We start from the raw sequence: 15,358 nt of genomic DNA, 5'->3' as shown, positions 1-15,358 counted from the left end.
CCCCGGTTTGCTGACGGGAGCAGCCCCCAGAGAGGCCCCAGAGGTGGGCTCCGAGTCAGGCGCGTGCCCCGAGAGGTCACCGGGTGAATGATGGTAGCCCTGGAGGGGGGGTGCAGCCAGGGTCCGGCTCCTTGACCTCAACACAGAAACCCTGCGTATTGGCCCAGCTCCCTTGCTGTGCATTTCTGTCCTTTGATTCCTGGGAACCCCAAGTAACTGACATTTGGGAGCACTCATCAAATGCAGAAGGGTGAATGTCACTGCATCAGAGCTCTCCCCCTGGAGAGGGGAACAGAGGCTCAGAGAGACGGATTTGGCGTGGGGATTTGACAAGGGCGGCTGGATAGACACTGTGGAGGCGGGTTAGGAGGGAGGCCCTCAAGTGTGTGTGGAGAGTGGGGCTCGGGGAAGCGCCACGGGACCCTGAGGAAGGGGAAGGGGACTATCCGTGCAGGTTTGCTTGAGTAATTGTCCACGCTCCCTCTGCAAGCCAGGCACATGAGAATCACTTCGCAGAACCACCCACCGTCCGAGCCAGAGGGCACGACTGGAAAAAACACGTCCCCTAGCACCAGAGCACGAGTCCCCACTCAGAAGACGTATGCCAGCGTTCCAGGCGGGAGGGGGGTACTTTCTTGTCACCTAGTCCTCTCCCTTCTTGTCAAACAGCAGTCTGGACAGAGAGGGGGCAGGGGGTTGGGTAGAGGGCTCCCATCTCTGAGAATCTAAGGTGCAGAGGCCCCGGGGGAAGAGACCCCGCAAAGCCCACAGTGCAGGTGCCCAGCCATTCTGGGTGCCAGGCTGGGGGAGGGACAGTGGCAAGTGTGGGGAGGTGGGGAGACAGGGACAGAGCTGAGGTCAGGAGGTCACCTGAACAGCCATGGGGAGAGGGGCCCGGCCCCTCACCCCGACCTACTCTTCAGAACCCCCGGGCCCCCTCTTTCCCTTGGGCAGACCAGCTCCAGACCCTCCACAGCATTCTTCCCAGTGTATCTACCTCGGGAAAAAGACACCCACCTCAGCCCCACCGGAGCTCAGGGAACAGCCACAACCAGTGGGAATTCTTGGCGACCCCAACGCACAGAAGAGGCAGTAACGTGGCCAACAAGGGGCTTCAGCGTCGCACAAATCCCGTTCTAGCCTCACGTAAGACTACTGCCTGGACCCCAGAGCTGGCACCCAGAGTGAGTTTTCGGCTAGAAACAGTAGGGTTATGAAGGGCTAAGTGCTCAAGTGAGGTCAGTACCGTCAGGATAGTTCAGCCAAATTCTGAATTAAATGACATCTTACGTCACAGGGTCAGAGTTTCCCTGGGAGCACCCATTGCTTTCCTGGTAACTTGTTAAACCAGAAAATCCAAGCAGGGAGGCAGAGGCCACCGGGCATGGGATTAAGAGGAGTCAGCCTGCTTGGGCTGGAGTCCCGCCTCCTCCATTTATGGCTGCGCGCCCCTGAGACAGTCACCTAACCCCTCTGCCCCCCGGTGTACTTCTCTGAACATGGGTTGACAGGGGCACCCAGCTCACGGGACTGGCGACTGGAGCGCGTGTGATCATTTCGGTCAAGTGCGTAAGAGAGTATTTGGCACCCAGTAAAGCTCCAAAAATGTCAGTGATTTAAAGGAAAAAAAGAGAAGAGTTGAAGACGGACAACATCACTTATTAAACGTAAGACACAAACCAGGGGTCCGTGAGCACCCTTGGATTCTTGTGCCCAGGGCATGGTCAGCGGAGGTTTTCTGGGAGACGGCCCCAGCCCCTGAGTTTCCGGAGAGGATTTGGTGGAGAAGAGCCACCAGCACAGCTGAGCCGCTCACAAAGCCAGATGGTTTTCCTCTGGGTCTCCGATCCCTTTCCCACCCTCGCCCTCTCTCTCTGGAGAGCGGGGAGACAATCCCCAGAAGGAAAGTGTCCCCCACCCCCACCCCCAGATGTCAATCATCCCTTTCAGGGCACCGAAGACACAAACAAAGTTGATTTATCTCCCCCTAGACAGCACTTTGGACCGGAACATTTTGAGCTCAGCCGCGGGCACCAGGGCGGTTTCCTGGGAAAGACTCACAAACCAGGAGCAGGAATCTTGGGGACCCCCCGCCACAGCGGCAGCCTTTCTGGGCACCACCCACCTCTGCCACAGTCTCTCCTTCTCCATTCAGTTCCATTTCTTGCCCTAAAACGCAGATAAATTGCTAATCCACCCCCCCCCCCAATGTTCCACCGGGGATGTTTGCCAGGGTCCTGCCATGCACGGCACAGTGGGAAAGATATAAACAAGGAGGCACTGCCCCCCAGCCTCCCACCAGCAGGTGCACAAACCCCCTCGTTCCCATTTCCCCCCACGTCCCCACGCCCACGACGGCCACCTACCCGTGAGAGCGCCGCAGTCCTGGCCCCTGCCCGCTGCCTGTCAGGTGGAATCCGGGCTGTGGAGTATTGTTGACACCCACAGCAGCCACACACACTGGAGCCTCCGGCCTGTGCGCTAACGGGCTATATTTGTCAGTCGAGAATATGATCTGTAGGACATGTGCTGATAAACTATCTATCTATTCTATGTGACTCAGCCCGGCATGAGACAAAACACAGTTCAGAGGGGAGGGCTTGGCCCAGAGCAAACGACGAGCCGGCCAATTCGAGCCCTGTAACCCAGGATTACCGCGCCTCCCGTACAGACCGCACGGCCTTTTGTACGCTAGCCATCCTGGAGTGCATCGAGCCCAACAGGCCAGAGAAACAGGGAAGGGGCCCCGTGCTCTTAGCACTCCAAGCTAAGAACCGAACAAAACGGGGGATCAGAAAGGGATAGGACCCAGGGAAGGTAAAACTGTTTTCCGTGTTTGAAGCCACAGACATCAGAGATCTGGATTTCCCCTTTTTTTCTTTTAAATTTCCTAAAACAGGGGTGCCTCAGTGGCTCAGTCGGTTAAGCGCCCGAGTCTTGGTTTCAGCTCAGGTCATGATCGTACGATTCGTGAGTGCAAGCCCCTTGTTGGGCTCCATGTTGATGGTGTGGAGCCTGCTTGGGATTCTCTCTCTCTCTCTCTCTCTCTCTCTCTCCCTCTGTCCCCCTCTCTCTCCCTCTCTCTCTGCCCCTCCCCTGCTCATGCACCCTCTCTCTCTCTCTCAAAATAAATAAATGAACTTAAAAAAATAAATCAATAAATTTCCTAAAACATATGCGAATTTGGGTTCTCTTTGGGGATCTTACTAATTGGACAAAGATGCTTTGCTAAGAACCAACACTGTGACAATTTGACCATCAGTTCATCAGGAATTGCTCTCACCTCACTGCATCCCCCACCCCCCACATCCCCCACCCAGCCCCTATGCCTGCCTGTTCCAAGAGGTCCATATAACCCCCAATTCATGGCCACAGACTCCTCATACACTTTCATCCGAAACAGAAAAACACCTTTTGCCTACTATAGACAAGATAACTCTAATTACAAAATAGTTGGGTTTTGAAAGGACTATTTTCTGTGTGCAACATCTTCTATTTGTTGGCATTTATAATTAAATTATCATTTTATTGGGGTGCCTGGGTGGCTTAGTCGGTTAAGGGTCCGACTTCAGCTCAGGTCATGGTCTCACAGTTTGTGAGTTTGAGCCCCTCATCAGGCTCTCTGCTGACAGCTCAGAGCCTGGAGCCTGCTTCGGATTCTGTGTCTCCCTCTCTCTGCCCCCCCCCCCTGCTCACACCCTGTCTCTCTCTCAAAAACAAATAAACATTAAACAATTTGTAATTATCATTTTATTAATGCAATCCCTATCCAAATACCAACAGCATTTTTCACAGAATGAGAGCAAACAATCTCAAAATGTGTACGGAAACACAAAAGACCCCAAATAGCCAAAGCAATCTTGACAATGAAAACCAAAGCTGGAGGCATCACAATTCCAGACTTCAAGTTATCGTACAAAGCTATGGTCATCGAAACAGTATGGTGCTGACACAAAAGCAGACACCTAGATCAATGGAACAGAATAGAAAGACCAGAAACAAGCCCCCAGTTATATGGGCAATTAATCTTCGACAAAGCAGGAAAGAATATGCCATGGGAAAAACACAGTGTCGTCAACAAGTGGGGCTGGAAAACCGGACAGCGACATGCAGGAGAATGAACCTGGACCACTTGCTACACCGCATACAAAAATAAACTCAAAATGGGTTCAAGACCTACATGCGAGGCCTGAAACCATAAAAATCCTAGAGGACAGCACAGGCAGAAATTTCTCTGACATCAGCCCTGGCAACATTTTTCCAGAAAAGGAAGGGAAGGGAAACAAGGGAGGCAAGGGCAACAAAAGCAAAAATAAACTATGGGCACCTCATCAAAATAAAAGCTTCTACACCGTGAAGGAAATGATCAAAAAACTAAAAGGCAACCTAGGAAATGGGAGAAAATATTTGCAAATGACATATCCAATAATGGGTCAGTATTCAAAAGATATAAAGAACTTGTACAACTCAACACCTCCGAAAACCAAATAATCCAATTAAAAACGGGCAGAAGACATGAACAGACATTTTCCAAAGAAGACAACAAGATGGCCAACAGACACATGAAAAGATGCTCAACATCACTGATCATCAGGGAAATACAAACCAAAGCCACAGTGAGATACCACCTCACACCTGTCTTAATGGCTAAAATCTAAAACACAAAAAAACAACGAGCGTGGGTGAGGATGCAAAGAAAAGGGAACCTTCATGCGCTGTTGGTGGGAATGCAAACTGGTGCAGCCACTCTGGAGAACAGTGTGGAGGTTCCTCAAAGCATTAACAGTAGAACTACCCTACGGTCCAGTAATCACACTACTGGGTATTTACCCAAAAAATACAAAAACACGAATTCAAAGGGATACATGCACCCGCTATGTTCACAGCAGCATTATTTACAATAGCCAAATTATGGAAGCAGCCCAAGTATCCCTGGAGAGATGAATAAACAAAGAAGCAGTGACATATATATATATATATATATATATATATATATATATATATGATGGAATAATATTTAGCCATAAAAAAGAATGAAATCTTGCCATTTGCAATGACATGGAAAGAGCTAGAGAGTATCATGCAAAGAGAAGCCAGTCAACCAGAGAAAGACAAATAGCATTATCATTTCACTCATATGTGGAATTTAAGAAACAAAACAAATGAGCAAAGGGAAAAGAGAGAGAGAGAGAGAGAAACCAAGAAACAGACTCTTGTCACTGGAATCTACTCCTGAAATCATTATTGCACTATATGCTAACTAACTTGGATGTAAATGAAAATATAAATAAATAAATAAATAAATAAATAAATAAATAAATAAATAAAATTTTTACACGTGATCTTAGCCAAAAGGCCGAGAAGCAATAATAAATAAAATTTTTAAAAAAAGAAATAGACTCTTAACGATAGAGAACACACTGACGGTTAACCAGAGGGGAGGCACATGGAAGGATGGGTGAAATAGGTGATAGGGATTATGAGGACACTTATGGGACGCCTGGGTGGCTCAGTCGGTTGAGCGTCGGACTTTGGTTCAGGTCATGATCTCGCGGTTTGTGAGTCTGAGCCCTGTGCCGGGCTCTGTGCTGACAGCTCGGAGCCTGGAGCCTGCTTCGGATTCTGTGTCTCCCTCCCTCTCTGCCCCTACCCCACTTGTGCTCTCTCTCTCTCTCAAAATAAATAAACATTTAAAAATTAAAAAAAAAAGAGTACACTTATGATGAGCACTGAGTAATGGTGTAGAGAATTGTTGAATCACTATATTGCACATCTGAAACTAATATAATACCACATGTTACCTATATTGGAATTAAAATATTTTAAGGTTTTTTTTATTTTACTAGGCAAAAAAAATCTTAATAAATTATCATTAAAAATGTTTTTATTGGTTATTTTTGAGAGAGAGAGAGAGAGAGAGAGAGAGAGAGAGAGAGAGAGTGTGGGGGAGGGGCAGAGAGGGAGGGAGACACAGAATCCCAAGCAGGTTCCAGGCTCTGAGCTGTCAGCAGAGTCCGTCTCGGGGCTCAAACCTAAGAACTCTGAGATCATGACCTGAGCCAAAGTCAGACGCTTAACTGAGCCACCCAGGTGCCCCAATAAATTATCCTTTTAAATTGTATACCAAGTTGATGAGAATCAGATAAATCTTTGCAACAATATACTTTTTTAATGTTTTGTTTATTTTTGAGAGAGAGAGCAGGTGAACAAGGGAGGGGCAGAGAGAGAGGGAGACAGAGGATCTAAAGTGGGCTCTGGGCTGACAGCAGAGAACCCAGTTCAGGGCTGGAACCCACAAACCACGAGATCATGACCTGAGCCAAAGTCAGACGCTTAACCAACTGAGCCACCCAGGTGCCCCAAATCCTTGCGACAATATTAAATCATACCAATCACGTGCTGGATGTGCTTCTCATTACTTAGAATTTGTACGGTATCCTTCTCCTTTGATACATAATGTAAGTTACCTATTTAGTAATGGTTTCATTTGTTTTTTTTGTTTTGTTTATGATATTCTGAACCAAAGAATATAAATTGAAAAAGGTAGTTGCAGTTCAAACACTGCTAAAATACTTTTTCAATTTATGAGAGGGCTACATATTCAAAAGCTCGATCATATTTAAAGGGGAAAATATTGCCCCCACCCCCAAACACATTCAAATACAATGGGCTTCCTTTATGATGCCAGGGTTAGAGAAGCAGGCCACTGTTTAGCCCAGGCTCCTTAGTCTATAATGTGCACCCAACTAGAACTCAGGAATTTAGCAAATAAAAATACTTTCAAGTTACGTTTGAATTTTGGACAAACCACAAGTCATTTTTTAATATGAGTATGTTTCTAATGTTGCATGAGTCATACTTAGAAAGTATTTGTGGTGTATCTGAAATTTAAATATGACTGGGTGTCCTGTATTTTATCTGGCAACCCTCCACCCAAACCACCTAGGATCTTACCGAAACGCAGAGCCTGACGCAGGAGGCCAGAGAGGGGCCGAGAGTCCGTCTCTCTAATAAGCCGCAGGCGATGCCAAAGCTGCTGGTCTGGGAGGACCACACCACAAGTGGCCCTAAGGACGTGGAATTAGCACAGTCTGGTGCAGTGGTACCTGGGACTGGCTCCTTGGGGGCTTGGCCTGGGTGGACCCCTCCCCGCTGGGAGGTTCTGACTCAGTAAGTCTGGGGTGAGGTCCAGTGGTCCATATTCCAGCATGTTCCACAGAGCCTCTCATTCACAGGTAGCGATATGAATCAGGAAGTATTTTAAAGCACAAAATGCACTTCTGTTAATACAAGGAATTATTATTGTATTGCACTCACCGTGTGCAGATGGCCGCATCTCTCGGCTGTGTCCAGAAAGCATTTCCAGCTTCTGAGCTTCCCGGGGGCAGCACGTAAGACTGTGGCCTGCGGTCTTCACCCGCCAGTGTCCCCCTGAGTCCCTGACTCTCGCATGGTCTTTGTTTTGGTTTTTTTAAATGTCTTTTATTTATTTTTGAGACAGAGACAGAGCGTGAGTGGGGGAGGGGCAGAGAGAGAGGGAGACACAGAATCCGAAACAGGCTCCAGGCTCTGAGCTCTCAGTACAGAGCCCCACGTGGGGCTCGAACTCACGGACCGTGAGATCATGACCTGAGCAAAGTCGGACGTTTAACCGACTGAGCCACCCAGGCGCCCCAAGTTTTCTTTTTTCTAATGTTTATTTATTTTTGAGAGAGAGTGAGAGAGTGAGTGGGGAAGGGGCAGAGAGAGAGACAGACACACAGAATCCGAAGCAGGCTCCAGGCTCTGAGCTGTCAGCACAGAGCCTGACCCGGGGCTTGAACCCATGAACCAAGAGATTATGACCTGAGCTGATGCCAGACGCTCAAACAACGGAGCCACCAGACGCTTGTTCGTGCAATTCAGCCCCCGGGGGCCTGGGAGCCTCTCACGACGTCCACAGACCGCAGCTTCAGCGTCTCCAGGGGAGGCCTACATCTCTGCCTCGTGTGTGAGGGGGTCCCACACGCAAGCACACCCAGGCACCCCCAGGGACTAACTCCATTCCTCACCTCCATTCTGTGGGGACACTGAGTCACACGTACCTCGAAGCCTTCTTCCAAGGAAACCTCTGGTGTCACAAGCCTATCATTCCCGTTTCATGACACAATGATAGAAGGATGAAAAACCCCAAATGGTATAAACTGTTTCATTCTACTTCGGCGACCGTTGCAAAATGCTTCCCACTGACGTAGGGGCGCGCAGTGAGGGCCCAATTCACGTGCCCCGGCCCTAGAAGCCTCAAGCATGGCGCCCCGGGCTGAGGAAGGCTTCCCTGGCCCTCGTCTTACAGTAAATCATACTAACTACGTGATCAAATGCTACTCTCTGGGATCAATTGGGCTAAATTAAAATATATTATGGAAGATAATTTTTTTTAAATGTGTATTTATTTATTTTGAGAGACAGAGAGAGAGAGAGAGAGAACAAGCGAGGGAGGGAGGGGCAGAAAGAGAGGGAGAGAGAGAGTCCCAAGCCGGCTCTGCGCTGACAGCGGGGCTCGATCTCACGAAACATGAGGGCATGGCTTGAGCTGAAATCAAGAGTCGGATGCTCAACCGACTGAGCCACCCAGGCTCCCCATGAAAGTTAATTTTACCCGATTCTCTGCACTTTGCCGAGGTGGCTAGCCAGAAAAGTGAAAATCCCACGTGAGGCTGGCGTGGCATTTCTATTGGGCTGCACGCCCCAAAGAACAGAGCCTAGACCCAGGTGACCCCAGCGGGCCATCCTGATGGCCGCTCCCCTCACCACCAGCATGGGCCACAGAGAGCGCTGAGAACCCAGGATCGGAAAGCGGCACCCTCTCGAAGACTTTCACGGGGTTAGTGTTCCTCTGGGAGGAGGCCAAACCTCTTCACAAATACAATTATTCAACGGCAAGAGGCCAGAACTCAGATCTGTGCCAGGTCCACCGCAGGGAGTCGCGTCATCTGTCATCTGTATGTCGGACGAGAACAAACAGCCCTGTGGTCCACCGGCAGTCAGTGTTGCTGACCAGCGCCCCCTGGAGGAGAACTTTGCCAATGCATCGGCTCTCTAGAAACTCAGGGATGCTTTGGTGGTTCCCACTCAGCCAATCTGTAATTGTCAAGAACGCCAGGGGCGCCTGGGTGGCTCAGTCGGTTAAGCGGCCGACTTCAGCTCAGGTCATGATCTCATGGCCCGTGAGTTCGAGCCCCGCGTCAGGCTCTGTGCTGACAGCTTGGAGCCTTGAGCCTGTTTCAGATTCTGTGTCTCCCTCCCTCTCTGACCCTCCCCCGTTCCTGCTCTGTCTCTCTCTGTCTCAAAAATAAATAAATGTTAAAAAAAAAAAAGAGGAAACACACAAAGTCAAGACAAAATGACAAAACACACTCTTTGGGTGCCTACTATAGGCCAGGCACACACAAATAATTGAGTTTTGGGTGCCTACTATAGGCCAGGCACAGTTCTAGGTGCTTTATAACATATCTAACCTTGGAAAATACCAAAACAAAACAGGAAATAAAATGTACTGCTGTCCTTAACGTGGCAGAAACAGTTCTAGGTGCTTTATAACATATCTAACCTTGGAAAATACCAAAAACAAAACAGGAGATAAAATGTACTGCTGTCCTTAACGTGGCAGAAATGACATTCAGCGTTTTCTGTTCTCTGGTCACATGCTGGCCACGAGACACTGGCAAAGAAGCACTGCTCCGTTCATTTCGCTGACCAAGCTCCGAGGCCCAAGGATTCCCTGTTCTCAGGTGGACATGGGCCCCGGTCTCAGGCCTGTGATGCACAACGCCAGTGACCTTTCTGACATACTGTATGGTGTCCAGAAGCCTGTTTGTGCTTATTTTATACACGAATCTCTTTTTTCTTTTTTTCCTAAGGTTATATATTTATATTTGGGAAAGAGAGCGGGGGAGGGGCAGAGAGAGAGAGAGAGAGAGAGAGAGAGAGGGAAGCCCAAGCAGGCTCTGCATTGTGAGCATGGAGCCCGATGCAAGGCTCGAACTCACAAACCATGAGATCATGACCTGAGCTGAAATCAAGAGTCGGACGCTTAACTGACTGAGCCACTCGGGTGCCTTGAATCTCTTTTTCCTATGCACTTAGGAAACTAGAAACTGCACATTGCCCTTAAAATGCATGACCACTCCCTCCCCGACCCCATCGAATCCCGGCAGACCCTGCAGACTCCACCTTCTCGCCCTCATCCATATCTGCCACTTCTCCAGGCGCACAGCTGAGCATCACTCGAGGCCTCTGCATTTCCTGGCTGCTCTATTGCAACAGTCACCTGGAAGAACTTCTGCTACCAGCCTTAGGTCCCCTGACGCCTAAGAGACCCCCCTAAACACGCAGACCAGCTCAGGTCACTCTCCTGCTTGATTCTTCATAGTGCTACATCGAAAGGCAGATTCATGGGGTACCCAGTCTCTGGGACCCTCCCCCTGCTGGCCTCCCCCTGCCACTAACGTCACCGTCACCGGCCCCCATCACACTTCTCCAGCTCCACCTGCCCTTCCAGCCTCCTCCTTCAGCCAGGCCGTCATGCTTCTGCGCCTTCGCTCTGCAAGTGCCTGTTCCCCTGTCCGACTCCTCCGCCCCCTAGAAAAGTGGCCCCTCACTTCTTCCTGCCACCGCAGCATCATTAACACGGACTCCCTAACGTTGATGAAACGTGCTTAATTACATGTCCATTTCCTCTTGACTGCGACGGCCTGAGGATGGCAACCATCGTTTGTTTGAATCCTGAAAGGCATCACGCCTCGCTCGTTACCTGGCACACGGTAGGAGTGAAGAGTGAATGAATGTGGGACCATCGGTCCACCTGCCTCAGGAGGGAGAGAGAGATAGAAAGGCAGTGACATATGTCAAGTGCCTACATATGCCGCAACTCTAGTAGGTGTTTATCTTTTTTCTTAATGTTTCTTTATTTTGAGGGGAGGCAGAGAGAGGGAGAGAGAGAGAGAGAGAGAGAGCACGAACAGGGGAGGGCCAGAGAGAAAGGAAGAGACAGAATCCCAAGCAGGCTCTGCACTGTCACTGCAGAGCCCGACATGGGGCTCAATCCCACGACTATGACATCATGACCTGAACCGAAATCAAGTCAGATGCTTAACCCTTAACCGGCTGAGCCACCCAGGCGGCCTGATAGTAGGTGTTTTACCTGATAAAGATAAGATAAAAGACAGCTTAAAAATATAAAAAGCCTGTAGTCGGGCATCTCTGTGGGGCAGGTGTTCATATGCCAATTTTATGAGGATAATGCAGGATGACGAAGCTGGGGTTTAGTAACCTCTTCAAAGCAGGTTAAATGTATGCACTCACCTTCCTCCTTTCACCGGCATTAAACGTATTTGTTGAGAAACTCCAAGAAGCATGGCCTTGGGTGTTGGCATCAGTCTGGCACAGCGTGACCTAGAACATGGACGAAAAGAACATCTGCAAATACTCCTTCCTAAACAAGGTCCACGTCAATGGCCAATCTTGATCCAACTACGCCTGAGCCTGTACAGAGCCGGGGGAAGGCGGGGGGTGGGGGTGGGATCCGCTCAGGAACACCTGAATGGCTTATCTAGAGACTGGATAAGACAATGGACTTGAGATCTGGTGATTTTCATGAGTGGATAAGGAAAAAGGTAAATACATATTCAGAAACCGAGATGGGAAAAATGCCCTTTTTTCCCCCTATTATTAAAATCTTGAATTCACCATGGCCTTGTTCTAGCCTGAAGGATCCAGTTCTGGACCAGCTAGTCTGCTTGGTGTCCTGTGCTGTCTTTCCGATTAAGTCCCCTTGTGGCCTTACGCTGTCAGATTTATCGTCAGTGTGTCTGTTCACATACTGTCTCCGTCTGTTCAGGCTGCTGTAATAAAGCACTGTAGACGGGGTGGCGTATACACAGCAGAAATCCATTTCTCACAGCTCTGGAAGCTGGAAGTCCAAGGTCAAGTTGCCAGCATGGTTGAGGGGTGGCCCTGTTCCAGGTGGCAGACTTCTCATTGTTGACCTTGTATCCGATACCCTTGTGAAATCTACTTATTATGTAAGTTTGCTAAGGCTGCCATAGCAAATACCACAGACTGAGTGCCTTAAACAACAGATAGGTCTTTTCTCACAGTGCTGGAGGCTAGAGGTCCAAGATCAAGGCGTCGGCAGGTCTGGTTTCTTCTGAGGCTTCTCTTCTTGGCTTGCAGATGGGCATCTTCTCCCTGGGTGCTCGTGGGATCCTCCCTCTGTGTGTGCACACGCCTCTGCCCTAATCTCCTCTTCTTATAAGGACACCAGTCATACTGGGTTAGGACCCATTCATGTGAGATCACTTTACCTTAACCGCCTCACCAAAGGCCCTGTTTCCAACACTCATTTCTGAGTTAGTACGGGTTGGGACTTCGACATATAAATTTTGGGACAACTTAATTATGCTCAGAACACTTATCAAGCCCCACAGTTCATCTCTAGATTATTGTGGGTTGTCTACATGTAGAATCATGTTATTGGTGAATAATATATTGTGTGTGTGTGTGTGTGTGTGTGTGTGTGTGTATTCTACAAGAAGAGACAGAGACTAACCAAACAGAATAAGGCAACAGAATCAGACATTAAAAAACAAGCAAACAAACAAACAGAAACATGTGAACAAATGATTCCTGATGAAAACAACATTGTAGAGGGGCGTCTGGGTGGCTTAGTCGGTTAAGCGTCCAACTTCAGCTCAGGTCATGATCTCACGGTCCATGGGTTCGAGCCCCACAACCGGCTCTGTGCTGTAACAGCTCAGAGCATGGAGCCTGCTTCGGATTCTGTCTCCCTCTCTCTCCACCCCTCTCCGGCTCACGCTCTTTCTCTCTCAAAAATAAATAAAAATTTAAAAAAGAAAATGGCATTGTAAAGCGGAAATGTAAGAATGATCTTTTCAATAAGTGGTGTTGAGTCTTTGTGCAGATTCAGTGCAATGGATATTATACAGGAATGAACATGAGCGAAGTTCTACACCCAGCCTGGACGGATCTCACCTGCATGATGTTGAGCAGAGAGAAGCAGACATACATACTCACTTATGATCACATAAAGTTCCAAACCCTGGAGAAACCAATCTTTGGGATTAGGAATGAGAAAAGTAGTCGGCTTTCGGGAACTGGGAAGTGGATTTCTGGGGTTCTAGTAGTATTCTTATTATTTTTTAAAAAATTTCTTAATGTTTATTTATTTTTGAGAGAGACAGAGACAGAGTGCGAGAGGGGGAAGGGTAGACACAGAATCTGAAGCCGACTCCAGGCTCTGAGCTGTCAGCACAGAGCCCAACGCAGGGCTCGAACCTATGAACCGTGAGATCATGACCTGAGCCGGAGTTGGACGCTTATCCGACTGAGCCACCCAGGCGCCCCAAGCAATAGTCTTATTCTTGACCTAGGTAGTAGTTATGTGGCACTTTGGAATCATTTATTAACCTATAACCCTTGGTTTTTTGTACATGTTTATGAATGCATGATATACTTCAATTTAAAAAAAGTCTGAAAGTGTTTGCATTCCTTCTATATTGCTGTGTAAGAAATTCTCACAAACTTACTGGGTTAACACAACTTCCAGTGATTGTGGATCACAATTACCATAGGTCAGAAGTCCAGCCTGGCTCAGACGGTTTCCAAAGCTGGGCAAGCTTCAGAGTGCCCAGGGTCATTTGCATAGGGGAAAGCTCACTTTAATCCATTTCTGATTCGGTTTGGGATTTGCATTTCGGCCTTCAACCTCCACTTGCTTTTAATCCACTTCAAAACCATTCAGAGCTGTGAAGAATGCCCGGATGCAATCAAATCCAAAATCCACTTAAGAAGCGCTTTGAAATGAGATTCTCCAGGTCTTGTGACCCCCCCACCGCTCTGCTGGAGCCATGACTCGGTCGGTGTTCCCTCTCCATCAGCATTTTTTTTTTTTTTTTTTTGGAAACTAAAATGGCACTTGGCGTAGATTTCTGGGCTTGTCTTATGACGGAAGGAGCCGGTGATTAGGGTGCCGGAGGTCTCTGTCTCCCCCCCTGCGCTCAGCACACAGTAGCCGGTCAGTCAATATTTGTTGAATTTGATTGGCAGAACAGTTTTGGTGGGAAAGCATTCTAAACCGTAGACATGGCTAAAAGCCTAAATCAGACTTCCGGTAAGCGCATCGAGATTATCTTGTCTTATATACAGTCAGCTGTCCCGAATAAGTTGCCCGGAATCAGCAGAGCGTGGAGCACTTAGGATTTCCTTTTCTTCCCTTCACTGTCCGGGGGAGGGGCATGCTTTGTTGGACTTCCCGGCTCGAGATGAGGCAAGCAAGTTGTCCTCCTGTGGTGCCTCTCAAAGACCTTGCCCTCGCCCCACCCCACCCCTTCCCGAAGCGACGGCTGAGACGTATTTCTGTCACCCAGGGATGGGGCAAGCGGAGTGAAATTGGCCGGAGGGAAGGCAGCCCAAGGTCACGCTGCACAAGAGGCCGGGGAAGCTGCAATGCTGGGCTGACCAGGTCTCTGGACTTCCTCGTCTGGGGAACTAGGCACTGGGGGACGGGTTGGTGAAAGACCTGAAAACAAGCAGCTCACAATACAGTGTGGCTAAGACGAAGTCAACTCCAGCAGCGGGCCCCGGGTCGGGGCTCCGGCCTAACCGGAAGCCAGGGAAGGGAGGACTGTCCTCAGGAAAGGGCTTCCCGGAGCAAATGGCAAGAAAGAGGTCAGTTCAAGTTCGTTCTAAGAACTATCTGGCAGCTCATAGAGAAAGAAACACAACATCCAATAAAACCTGGAGACGATGTGAATGCAAACCACGAGATACTATTTTCGGACGCAGAATTGGTACAAATTAAGGTGCTTTCTGCAGCCAGCTGGCGAGGACAAAGGGGAAGGGAGCCTAGGTGGGCGGGGGAGAGGAGACTGGTGCAACCTTCCTGGGAGAGGATTTGAAGCGCCCACCCTTTAAGCAGGCAATTCCAGGGCCAGGCATTTCCTGGCTGGGAAAGCTTTCTCCCTACCAGCTTTCGTATCATCCGTGTGTCCCCTGGAGGGGCACCTTTCATTGTCCTTCAAGAACTTTTCCTTTTTCCCGTCGCAGTCACAGCTTGGCTAACTGTTGGGCAAAGGAGGCTTAGCTCTCGGCCTATGTCGGCTTTGGACACGCCTTCTTCGCTAAGCGTTTGATTTGAAGGGAAAGACACGGGACTCTTCCCTTGAACACTCAGAGGCCACGGTAGGGTTATTCACTGGCCTGAAGTCAATATTGTGTCTCAGGGAACAGGGAGGCCCGAGGAGAGGGAGAAAGACGGACGGGGGGTGGGGGGAACCACTGGCCAAAGCAATGTTGCCAA

General features: G+C 49.0%; 1 protein-coding gene across 2 annotated transcripts in view; it reads right to left on the bottom strand.

Moving 5' to 3' along the window:
* The window catches only part of LRRC2 (leucine rich repeat containing 2), a 36,721-nt gene extending 34,203 nt beyond the window's left edge, over window positions 1-2,518 (bottom strand). Inside the window, exon 1 of one of the 2 annotated variants that reach the window (XM_027038538.2) lies at window positions 2,367-2,518. The gene's annotated coding sequence lies outside the window, so the exon portion shown is untranslated. Of the gene's footprint in view, window positions 1-1,017; window positions 1,829-2,366 lie in introns of those variants that run through there. The other variant, XM_027038539.2, reaches the window with a different exon arrangement.
* Between the last annotated feature and the right edge of the window lie 12,840 nt (window positions 2,519-15,358).

The sequence above is a fragment of the Acinonyx jubatus genome, chromosome A2 (genome assembly GCF_027475565.1).
Source record: "Acinonyx jubatus isolate Ajub_Pintada_27869175 chromosome A2, VMU_Ajub_asm_v1.0, whole genome shotgun sequence".
In the NCBI taxonomy this organism is placed as follows: domain Eukaryota; kingdom Metazoa; phylum Chordata; class Mammalia; order Carnivora; family Felidae; genus Acinonyx; species Acinonyx jubatus.
Note: the sequence above shows the minus strand (reverse complement) of the source record. Positions and strands in the feature narration are given on the sequence as shown.